The sequence below is a fragment of the Uranotaenia lowii genome, chromosome 2, assembly GCF_029784155.1.
Source record: "Uranotaenia lowii strain MFRU-FL chromosome 2, ASM2978415v1, whole genome shotgun sequence".
In the NCBI taxonomy this organism is placed as follows: Eukaryota; Metazoa; Arthropoda; class Insecta; order Diptera; family Culicidae; genus Uranotaenia; species Uranotaenia lowii.
Genome location: NC_073692.1, coordinates 211,551,293 through 211,563,376, shown reverse-complemented (window position 1 = coordinate 211,563,376; position 12,084 = coordinate 211,551,293).

The following is a 12,084-nucleotide window of genomic DNA, read 5'->3' as shown; positions in this document are numbered from 1 at the left end:
GAACATTCAATGTGAAATGCATGCCGTTTCGTCAAATAATGACCGAATTTAACCATTGTTTTTAATGTTTTTCTAATATTTGAGTTTGGATGATATTCACTTGTTAGTTTGGAAAGAAGTAAGGACGAAAAAATGCTTGACAATTAAAAAAAATTGCATAACCACGGGGGCTTCGGAACATGATTGGACGATTTGTGATGCCAATAAAAAGCAGTTTTTCATCAATGATTTTGGTTTCGTCTGTCGATTTCTTTCAAAAACGAGTTTTTTTAAAGCCTGAATTATGAAAAATATTTCATCCGAAGACTGCATTTCGATAAGAGTTAAGATAAAAAAGTTATTAAGCTTCAAAAATGGGCTTACTTTTTTACGGTGGTATTCAGCACTGATAATGAGGCGTCAATATTTTCGACCACACCGACTCATTAACAGTGATGAATACTATCCTTTAAGGGGGGGGGGGGGGGGGTTAGGGTCTAACGGGTATAAAAAAACTCAATCTTCACGTTTTTTTTCTAGAGCTATCGTTCAAACAAATGTATTCAAATTTTTTGCATTATACAAAGCATTGTTAAAATAATATTTATTATTTTTTTCGTAGACAAATATTGAAAAATGAGCCGGTGACAGAGCACTTTTGAGGATGCCTTTTAGAAAACAGGATTTGCGGTGGACACTGTATCTCAGCACAGAATCATCTGAAGTCAAAAAATCAGAGCAAAATATTTTTAAAAGATGTTTTTCTGGACCCCAACGTTTTTATTAAACTTTAAAAAAAATTTATGAAATTTTTGAGGCTGTTTGAAGTAAAAACTATTATTTTTCACGAAAAAATCCGCCATTTTTCACCTGTAAAATCTCCCCAAAGTAAAAAAAACAAAAAAGAAAAACGTTGGGGTCTGGTATTTTCTATGTAGAATATATGTTCCAAATTTGAAGAGAATCGGATAAATAGTTTTCAAATGACGATGTCCACGGACTTTAAAAATGTGCTTTCGAGAAAAACGCGTTTGAAGTTTCTGCTCTTGCTTTCTTGCATTATTAGATAGGAGGAGATAAAGGCCTATAATTTCTACAGTTTTGCTTCAATTAACTTGAAAATTTGACACAACATTCTTGAAATGTTTTACAATAAGAAAATAAAAAATAAAAAAAATCGATTTTTTGAAAGTGTTAGACCAAACCTCCCCCCCTCCCCCCTTAATAAACCCGTTTTTGAAAGAATTCGGCCAACGGAAACCAAAGTTAATGATGAAAATCAGGTTTTTCAAGTTTGTTCCTAGCAAAATGTCTCAAAATCCCATACAAACTTCAGGCTCGTTGAGCGACCCCTTCCCGTGATCTGATCTGGCCCAAATTTGATATGAGATCTTGTACTTAGCCCAGGATCAATTTTAGCCTGCAGCATTTAACTTTTTCAAAAGTTGGGTCATTTGGGGCAGTCTAGTGGATATTTATTTGTACCGGTCACTGTAGGGAAAAACTGTACAGAACGCATTAGTTACAACGTTATTTACAGCGCTACAAATTGTATAATAACCGAGTTGAATGTCAACGACGATTCAGAGATTTGTTTTTCGTCTAACTATAAAGAAAAATAATGATAAAAACTCAATTTTGTTGATATTTTTGTTAAAAACTCAACCAGCTAGAGCATAGGTCGGCAACCTGCGGCTCGCGAGCCGCATGCGGCTCTTTTGATGTAAAGCTGCGGCTCTTTAGCTCACTGCTCTACTATTAAATATATTTTTGAATAAATTATGCAAAAGCGATTATTGCGTCTTGTGATCTGGCACACAGATTAAGATAGGTCCAGCAGAGAATTTTAAAATTTCACCTGTCGTTGAAACAAATGGAAAGAACCAAATGGCAAAATAGAACTTTTTGGAGCCAAATTTTACAATTATTGAAGATTAAATTTATCATTAACCATTTATGCAAACAATAACTGTTGTTTTAAAACAACAAAAGCTTTAATCATTTATTTCTAAATCGTGTGTATGTTTTTGAATGAATCACACGGCAGTTGGGGTGTAGCTAACAGGAAAAACAAAGTTTATCATTTACAAAAGCACAGCCTCTGTTTTGTTATCAAACAACGTCACCTTCATCACTTTTTTTTTTTTTTATTTTTAACTCTCGTAATCACTTGCTCAGTTTAAATTTGCAAAACCGATCAACCATTTTGAAAAATATTTACAACTTTGACGCGCAACAACATCAAAATTTTGGAAAACCATTTCTCTGAATTGAAAACGATGATTTCAACTTATTTGATTACAGATATCACGTATGAGTCGTTTCAAGTAAAATAAAGATTAAAAAATACGGATACCTCAATAGCATTCCAGGCTTGATCAGAATTTAAAAAAAATTGGAAATCCCAGGTCCTGTACGGCTTTCCGGATATGGAGGAAAAAGGCCCGATTTTTCCCAGGATTATTCACAATTTTTACGAAATTCTAAATATTTAACCTGTTTAAGCGAAATAAATTCGCATGCAGTTTTTGAAATTGTGAGAAAATTGTTAGATTTGAACGTCGCTGATGCGCCTTGGTAAAAGTAATTCATCATCTTTTCTCTTCCCTTTTTATATATGATTAAGAATTAGCAATTATCATTGATTTATTTTTTTTTTTTTTTTTTCAAAAGTATCCTTGAACTATTCTTGCCAGTTAAAATGTTCTCTTTATACATTATCTGTCACTAATTTTCAATCCACATTATTAAAAATTTATTCTGGTGAAACTACTGATTTTTTTTGCAGTAATTTAAGCTTCAGTCATAGAATAATAATCTTCAATGTTTTAAATTTCATTCTTCGTTTAACTGGACGCACAATGCTGAAGATATCACAAATGACATAAGTAAAATGAGATTTTTGAATTTTACAGATTTAAAATATTCTGAACACTCGTTCGCTGGATGTCATGAATTTCTAAAATTTTTATACTTGAAAGACATATGTAACCTTTTATCAGGACCATGATTACGAAGATTCTAATTTTTGCTACATTAATTCCAGTTGAATTTTGCCTCATACTTGTAGACTTTGGAAAAGATTAATTAATTCTGGAGAACTGCCATAAGCAGGCTTGAAAATTTTAAGAAAATTTATTTCCCTTTACTTTGTTTAAATATTTAAATAAAAGCTTTCCTTTTCCTAAGAAATTATAAATTACAATAATATGTTCAACTGTTTCACTTTAACATTATACAAAACATTCATTTAAGCTTGATATGGATTTTAAATCCTCTTGACCTGATATTTGCCAACGCATCAAAATTAAAATAAAATCAAAACCATGTTAGAAGTATTGACGATCCAATAGCGAATCCATGTACTCAATGGTAATCAGAAATATGTACATAAAATTTTAAAGTAATTTTTGTAAAACTTAAGTTTACTGTTGATTCATATATTTTGTTCTTTTTATTAAGAAAACCCAAAAATCTTAAAGTGGCTCTTTCAAACTCTGAAATTTGGAAAATTTTAAGTTTTTGGCTCTTCTGACTCAAAAGGTTGCCGACCACTGAGCTAGAGAACCCACCGTGGGGAGAACGCCGAAACAAGTGGACAGAATACGCCATGCCGGAAGGGTGGTCAGAAATAGGCAACGAAATTCAATTTCTCGGCTGATATCGCGGCAAATATTGCAGCAGATGATTTTTTCGAATCAAATATTGGTGCTCCTTTTAAACTTGAAAAAGAACGAAATTTGATGTAATTATGCATTCTTATCGTAACTTGGGAGTAAGTAATAAAAAAGAATGGAATTTCGCTTTTATATTCGGTTTTCTAAAAAAAATAACAGCATTCTAAATTTGAGCGTAAAACACGTGGTATGGCGATTGATGAAAAGATAATTTTATTGTTTTGAGTTTGACATGAAAAGAGTACTTTTTTTTTTTATCTAGATAATGATGAAGAATTCCCGAAAATTTGTATTCGGTTAAAATCTTACCAGCTTGGCTTTCATAGGTTTTGAGCTCTTTTTATTATTATTTTAATGCGCAATGTACTGATGTCATGTTGTCAATATATTCAGATTTATAATTTACAACTGTTGAGAAAAAAACTCTAAACAGTTAAATTTCTATAAAAAGGAAAGAAACTCACAACTATTATGGTAATACCAATTTTCTCTTGACAGTCTTCAACAAATGTTGATAAAAGATACCAACTATTATTTCTTTTTTTTCTTTATGGTTTATATTCAACCCTAAGAATAGAAATACCCAAATCAGATTATTCATGAAGTGTCATCAAAATCTTACCCTAGATAAACTAAAATGTGTAATAACTGGCGGTTACAATTCATCAATTAAAGGAGAGAAGAATTTCAATCCCGATTTAATGACATTACATTCCATACCCTTCGCCCTTTCTAAACCAATTCATTGCAATGTTTATGCACAACATTGATAGAAGATGAAAAAGCACTGCATTGCATCGGTATGTCGATTTCGATCACCATCATCATCATCGAATTCAAATATTTACGCTCGAAGAGTGGTCTTCCCACAATCCGCCAATCACCGTAGCAGGGAGTAGGAGAAAAAAAAAGCTTTCCAGTGATCCGATTCTGGTGGGAAAACGGGCGGAATCGGAAAAGGGAACCGAAGTCTGGAAGGTCAAATACCACTGCCAAACCCCAAATCGATGGCGTAAAAAATTGAAACTAATTCCACACACCCAAACATACTCAGAAACACACACACAAACGCACACACATTTCGGTTTCCGATGTTTGATTGGAGGATTTTGATTTTCATTAAATATTTGAGCTGTGTTTGCTGACAGAGAGCTGGCTGGCTGATCCGACCCGAGGAAAAGGGAAGTGTGAGGGAGGAGACTCTGTCGGCAAACGATAGAACTAGACGAGGAGTGATTTGATGCGGATTGAGAGACATTGCTGAATTGAACTGGAGGGAATTGGCAAAATCAATGCACATTCTATAGGTACTGAAAGGGTTGATGCAGTTGATGATGGCAGAAAAAAAAATCCGATCAACTAAAATTCTATTTGGAATTGGTTCAGGTAGGTTTTATGTTTACTTTAATTCGAGTGGATTACAGAGCTGCTTCGTGAATCATGGATAACATAAAAAATAAGAGTTGCGATTGGCAGAAGTGATAGTAAATTTAGATTTATATCAATGTTTACATTGTAGATGCTTGGATAGATCTCAGAAAATTTATGTGGCTGTACTCTGATCAAGGCTTGTTTAAAGTGGGGCAATGAAGAGCACCTAGAGCACCTGGCCACCTAGAAATAATATTTCAACAAAGGTGCACTAAACAACCAAAATTATGTTTTCAAAACTTGATAATTAGAAAAAAAGAAACGTTACATTAATTGGTCAAGGGTGCCCTCTTTGAACTAATGGCTTTACAAATTTACTAATAAATATAATCAAGGGGACCTCTACAGTAATTAAACATATCCTGATTTCATTATCTGGCCTTCGCATGGTAAATTAGAATTATTTTATTTTTTTTGTGAATAAAAACATCTCTATTAGTTCCATTACCTCAAACATAAAGTTCTGCAGTTTTTTTTTAAAGCCTATGTATATACATGTTTTTATTAAATTTTAATCTTAATTTATAAAATCTTAATTTATATAAAAAAAAACATTTTGTAGGGATAAATGAACAATCTGAATGATATACAGGGTCCGGCAATTGAAGTGCTACATTGAAATAAATATATAAATTGATCAAACCAACAAATTTTATTTCAAACTAGCTGATTCCGTACGAACTTCGTTCTGCTTTCAATCATTTATACGTTAATATGAGTTTGAAATATTGAATCCGACGCATTTTTTCGTCAAAATGGGTAAATATTCAACAGTTTTTAAAGTCACTTCTTCTCTTGTCCTTCAACTTGAAATTCAAATTGAGATGATAGTTGACTTTTTAATAATATACATGTGAGAGTATTTTCTTCCCGATCGGTTGCCAAGTCACGACAGTATACCTGAAATCAATCACCTATGCTGTAAAACTCGCATGTGTCAGATTTCATCACAATCCTTTGCATAATCAAGACAACATCAGAAAAGCAGTGAACAGACAATATGAACGACCCCTTTTGCCGACCCCTGACCCAAAACTTGAAACCTGAAAACAATAGAGCGTCCCTCAAAACACCAACTTTCATCTCAATCCAATGTACAACAACCTCAATATCGCATAAACATTAAACGGTTTATATAGACGACCCTTTTTTGGAGACTCATGACCCTAAATTTGAAACCTGGATTCGATTGTTTGTCCTCCAAAGCACTCATGTACACATTTTCCTCACAATCCGATGTACCTTAACGCCAATATCACAAAAACAATAATCAGTTTTTATTGACGACCCCTTGGCCGACCACTTACCAGTGCTCGAAACAGTCACCTTCATTGACAGAAAACACGTTGAATGTGAGAGAAAAAGCTCTCCCGTTCATCTTCTTCGGCAGTCGATGAAATAACCTTTGTTTGGAGAGAGTGAGCTTCTTGTTGACTGTGAATGTCTTTTTTTTTTGTTTCACTATTAGTTTCACACTCATTCGTTCCACAAAGTCGTGACAGGATCAAACGTTCAAAAATCATTCAATTGGATCCTCTTTGAATGTGTAAGCCAATCATATTCGCCTATGCTACTTTGCATGTACCGAAAAAAGTGATCAAAATTAATAGCAGCTAAACGGTAAACGATAGATACTTGATGTCTTCGAGACAATTTATCTACGCAACAAAAACTTTCGTATTCTATTGAAAAACATATTAATAATTCATCTAGAAGGGAGGTAAAGAGAAGAAGTTGTGGATCGTGCAATTCTGTTTTCAAGAAACTTATAGAGTTCGGCTGAGTTCATACGTTTCTATTAATGGATTCATTAATAAAAGTTATTAGCTTTTAAACAATCAAACAATGAGGCGTTTTCACTTAGAAAAAGTCAATAAATGAATGATAATTCACAACAACAGAAATAACTCAATAGCGATTGAATGTATGCAATCAAAATAATGCAATCTTATGTTTCGTTTTTACATTATCAGCTGATAACATGAATAATTGAATCCAATAATAAAAAAATACTCTTGCAGTAATAATTGGGGGCATTGCATTGATATAAATTCTTCTTGTCTTTATAATGTTCAACAAAGTTGGGTGTTTTAGCAATTTGAACATTTTTAATCAATACACTGATTTTCTGAAACTTATTTTAAAAAAATTAACCTTCTAGTGCCAAACCCCGCCTTAAGACGGGGTCTACTAAAATCGCCATAAAACCAAAGACATACATTATTTTTATTTATTTTTTGCGCAGAATATTTCTAAATATAGTAAACTAACAAACCATACTGATGCAAGTGATTTGTCAAGAAGTTGTCAAAAACAATAGCTAAGAGAAGTTTAAAAATATGAAAATACTACAAATTTACCTATTTTTCGAAAAATGATCAATTTGGTAGCCTTAGAAATCCTTGGTCAATGAGTTTTACGATCTAAAAATATATTGGCAGTAAAGTAAAAGAGTTACCGCCATTCTGGATTGTTTTTTTTCGGAAGAAAAATTCCTAAGTAGGTAGAAGAGATGAAACATGAACACCGCTTAAAGGTGGGGTTGGAAAAGTATGACAACAATTCGAAAAATGTACAATATTTACATTTAATATAAGTTGAAATATCTCAGTTAGTTGTGGAGAAATTTCAACAAAAACTTCTTTAAAATATAACTATGAGTCAGGGTTTATATAATTCAAAATTTAGGAAAAATTGGTTCAAGTTTATAGAAAATACAATCAAAAAAGTACTGAAAGTGAATTTATTCAGCTCCCATGGTTAAATGCAATTGTCAAAATTTCTGTCTCATCTTAATAGTTTTTTGTAGAATAAACCATGTTTGTAATCATAAAACAAGGCTTTTGTGAATTGTTTAGCAAAAAAAAATTGGGTTCTGGAGGATTAACAAAAACTGAAAAAATTTCATTTTATTTTTTAACTTGCTTATAACTTTTTCTGTTTTTTCATTCGAAGTGATGTGAAGTCCTCTACATTTTTTTAAATTGCACGATTTACAGATCTGTTAAATAAATCAGCTGTATACACAAAGTTTTTTTTTAATATTTTTCATCTCCCTTCTATGTGAATCAATCATTTATTTTTAAATAGAATATGAAAGATCTTGTTGCGTAAATAAATTCTCTCAAATACATCAAGTTTCTATCGTCTGCCGTTTAGTCGCTTTGCGCCGGGAACAACGTTCAAATTTTCTCAAACGGATTCCATTCATTCAAAATCTGAATGACTGAATTTGCATCGAAGCTGACAGTCATGTCCTCGAAGTGACTGTGACTGTGACCATAGGCCAAAACGAATGGAAAGATGAGCAAAAGAAAATTGTAAACGCTGTCAGTCAGAGAGAGCTTTTTGAATGAGAGAAGGCAATGTTGGAAACGAAAACGGAAGACTCTGAATGGAGAGAAATTTCACATTCACTCAAGGCTGTCGATAGTTTTAAGCTCTGCCTCTGACCCTCAATTTATAACCTGCAGGTATGGTATTGGTATTGATTGCTCATCACGCAAAACTCTTAAGAGGAAATTTTCCTCTCAATCCAATGTATAATAACGCCAATATCGCAAAAACATGAAACGGTTAATATGGACGACCCCTTTGGCCGACCCCTGTTCCTGAATTGAAATCTAGAATCGATTGTTCGTCCGTCAAAACACTCATGTGAAATTTTCATCACAATTCGATGCATAATTACGCCAATATTGCAAATACAATAAACAGTTTGTATGGACGACCGATTTTTATCTCAATCCGATGAACACTAACGTCAATATCACAAAAATATTGAAAAGTCAATATGGACGACCCCTTTTGCCGATTCTGACCCAAAATTCAATAACTGAAATCGTTTTTCCGTCTTTCAAAACCCCCATGAGCTACCCTACAGGTCTATAGAACTCTTCCAGCATACTTCCTGAAGCGCTTCTTCTCAAAATTATTAAAGTCATGAAAACTAGCTGTTCTCGATTCAAAATTGCATATCAAAACAAAAATAACTTATTGGCTTTTTATTTTTATTGGTTTGCATAATTACGATAACAGAAGTGATCTTAAACCAGCTAGACGAATCAAAATTAAATTTTATATCACCAAACATACTATAAAATGTCCCTCCCTGTTCAAGCAACCGACATTAATGTCCTGCTGTCCGATATGACTTCATCTTTATAAAGCCACAAAACGAAGTCAAACGGCAAACAAACAAGTCGTAATCATTTCACGAAAGGATAGACAATTTTACGACACGATTAGCCTTCGCTCGGGAATGACCACCATCGATGGTCCTCAGGCCGTTCATTCTCGATCCCCAATCCAATGCTGGTCGTCGTCGTCGTCGAAGTCGTTGTTGTTGTTCTGGTTCCTTAGAATTGCGATAACCTCAACCGAGGGGGCCATCGGAAAATCTCCGCTCCCTCCTCTTTGGCCGGACCAATCCCTACCGGATGGCAATTAGTTGAAGCGCAGGACCCACCAAGGTAACGAATTATGTCGCAATTAAGACGGCCAAACCCACATTTGTGTTTGCCTCCACAAGTTTTTCTTCCCCATTTTCTATGAAGACTGAAACTAAGACGTCGTCGTCCTGCCTCTCAGCCGGGTGGTTTCTTCTGCCTTTCGGGTGCGGAATGTCGGTCAATTTGTTCATGGCTGGAGAAGCCATCAGTGTAAATTTGTCTGCCTGACACCCGAAATGGTCACACACACCCCGGGTGTGTTGATTCAATCATATTCAGCTTTAAGGAACTAAGGGAACGTCTCATATTAGAAAGATAATTTGATTCGATTCTTAGGTATAATACGTCGTAAATAATCAAGAACATTTTAATATTTGTTAAAATATATATCAAACAAAAGATTGAAAACTATCTCTACTTTTAAAGCTTAGTTCTTTTAGAAATGGGACACTTTCTTTTGCTAGTAGCTCATTTATTAGCTAGGAATCGGACATTCAAAATTTTGACAGCATTTTTCTGCCTGTGAAAAGTACTTTTAGACCTATTTTTTCCAAAATTTAGAATTCACGCGTTTTTGAGATATTTAAGATGTAATAGAAAAAGAAAAAAAAATTTGCACAGTTTGCTTCAAAATTCGTCATTATGAAATCAATAGTTGACAAAACCGATGATTATTCAAAGAATTACTGTATGTGAGTGGTGGAAAAGTATGCAAACATTGTCAAAAATGTACACAAAGTTCAAATCAAGCATTGCAGTGAAGCACATGATCAGCAACTACGGTTCAGGGTCATCAGGGAAATCAAGTCTCATATCAGAATTTTTAATATTGAATAAGAGAAAAACCTACACTTTGTACACTGAAATGTTCAAAACAAAATCTCTGATAAGCTGAAAGTGTTGCCTAGTTATAAGTGATTCAAACCTAACCTCAAACAATAATTTTTTGCTTGTTCAAAACTCGTAAGCTGTATAGCCGGTACGGAGGCTATGTGACAGATGGTTTCTGATGAACGACAAATTTATGAAAAACCCTATTTCAAACATATTCCAGAATTTGAATCCTATAGCATGGCTGCTCGTGGCAAGGTCCCTAGCATATTACAGTATGTGTTTGCTGGTTGTTTTGAATAATATAATGGTCGAAACGTCGGGTATTTCGAATATAAAGTTGTTTGATTGAAATCCAAGACCGTTAAAAGCCAAAAATTAAAATTTGAAAACATCTTCCCGGACGAAAACATAAACCTAAACAGCAGACAGATAATTCCCTTGAGAAAGACCACAAAAAATTGTCGAAATGTCGGGTATTTCGAATATAAAGTTGTTTGATTGAAATCCAAGACCGTAAAAAGCCAAAAATTAAAATTAGATAAAATATAATGAATCGCCAAGATTCTACTCCTGTTGAAAAAAAAATTAAATTAAAATTTTTTAAAACGAATTAAATTTAGATTTTTGCTATTTTAAAAGCCTAAACAGAGTAATCTTGTATGCATCCTTCGCAACCTATGATCTTTACTAACCGATTATACTTGAAGTTCAATCTCATGATTGTCCTAAATATTTCGTTATTGTCAGATTTTTCCAGCAAAAAATCCATAAAAACGCTTTAAAGGGGCTCAAAAATTATCAAGTTTTGTTAATTTCGAAACAGCTGTATCCACTAAATTGCCCTCAGTTTCCTTTATAAGAGTTAGAAAAGTATTGGACCGAAAAGTAGAAAAAATTGAGGGAGAAAGATGCAGCCAACCAAAATACAGGGTAGACGAAGTTTAAGCACAGGTTTAAGTTTGAAAAATTGATCAAAATCGAAACTGAAAAAAGTGTGCGCCAGTCAATGGGAGGTACCAAAAATAAAGTGAGAAAAAATCTTGCAAAAAATATAAATATTTTTTTAAATTTTTTCATGAACTATCATAAGATTACCTTCATTTCCTTCATAGAAAATATTTCCATCTAACCAATGGTTTTTGAGATAAATGGAATTCTGTATTTGCCTTCAAAGATTCTATAAAAATTGATTCATAATTTCATAATATTGAGGTCTAAAGGGCTTTTTAGGAATAAAGTTAAATTGTAGAAATCTATTTAAAAAAAAAAACCCTCTTACAACCTTCCAAACATTTTTGACTGTTGTTACGAGAATGCTGATTTTCTCTCCACCTCAGAATATTGCCTGTCAAACCTGATACTTTTTTTTGTGAATTGCGACACTTCAATACAGACTCCGTTCGTTTTTGGCAACATTCGATTTTGGCAACATTCGATTTTGGCAACATCCGATTTTGGCACATGTGCCAAAATCGAACGAATTTTAGAAATAACAGGACCAATTCAATTTAGACAAACACCAAAAATACGTGTTTTTGTTCTGAAATGATGATAAAATGCAACAATAAAAACCAAAGATTTTTTTTAAATTTGATAAAGTACTCAAAAATGACAAAAAGATGAAAAATTCAAAAAGTTAAAAAACAAACTCAAACAAAAGACTGAATATGACAAAAAGAACTAAAAAATGATAAAGAATGACAAAAACAGCA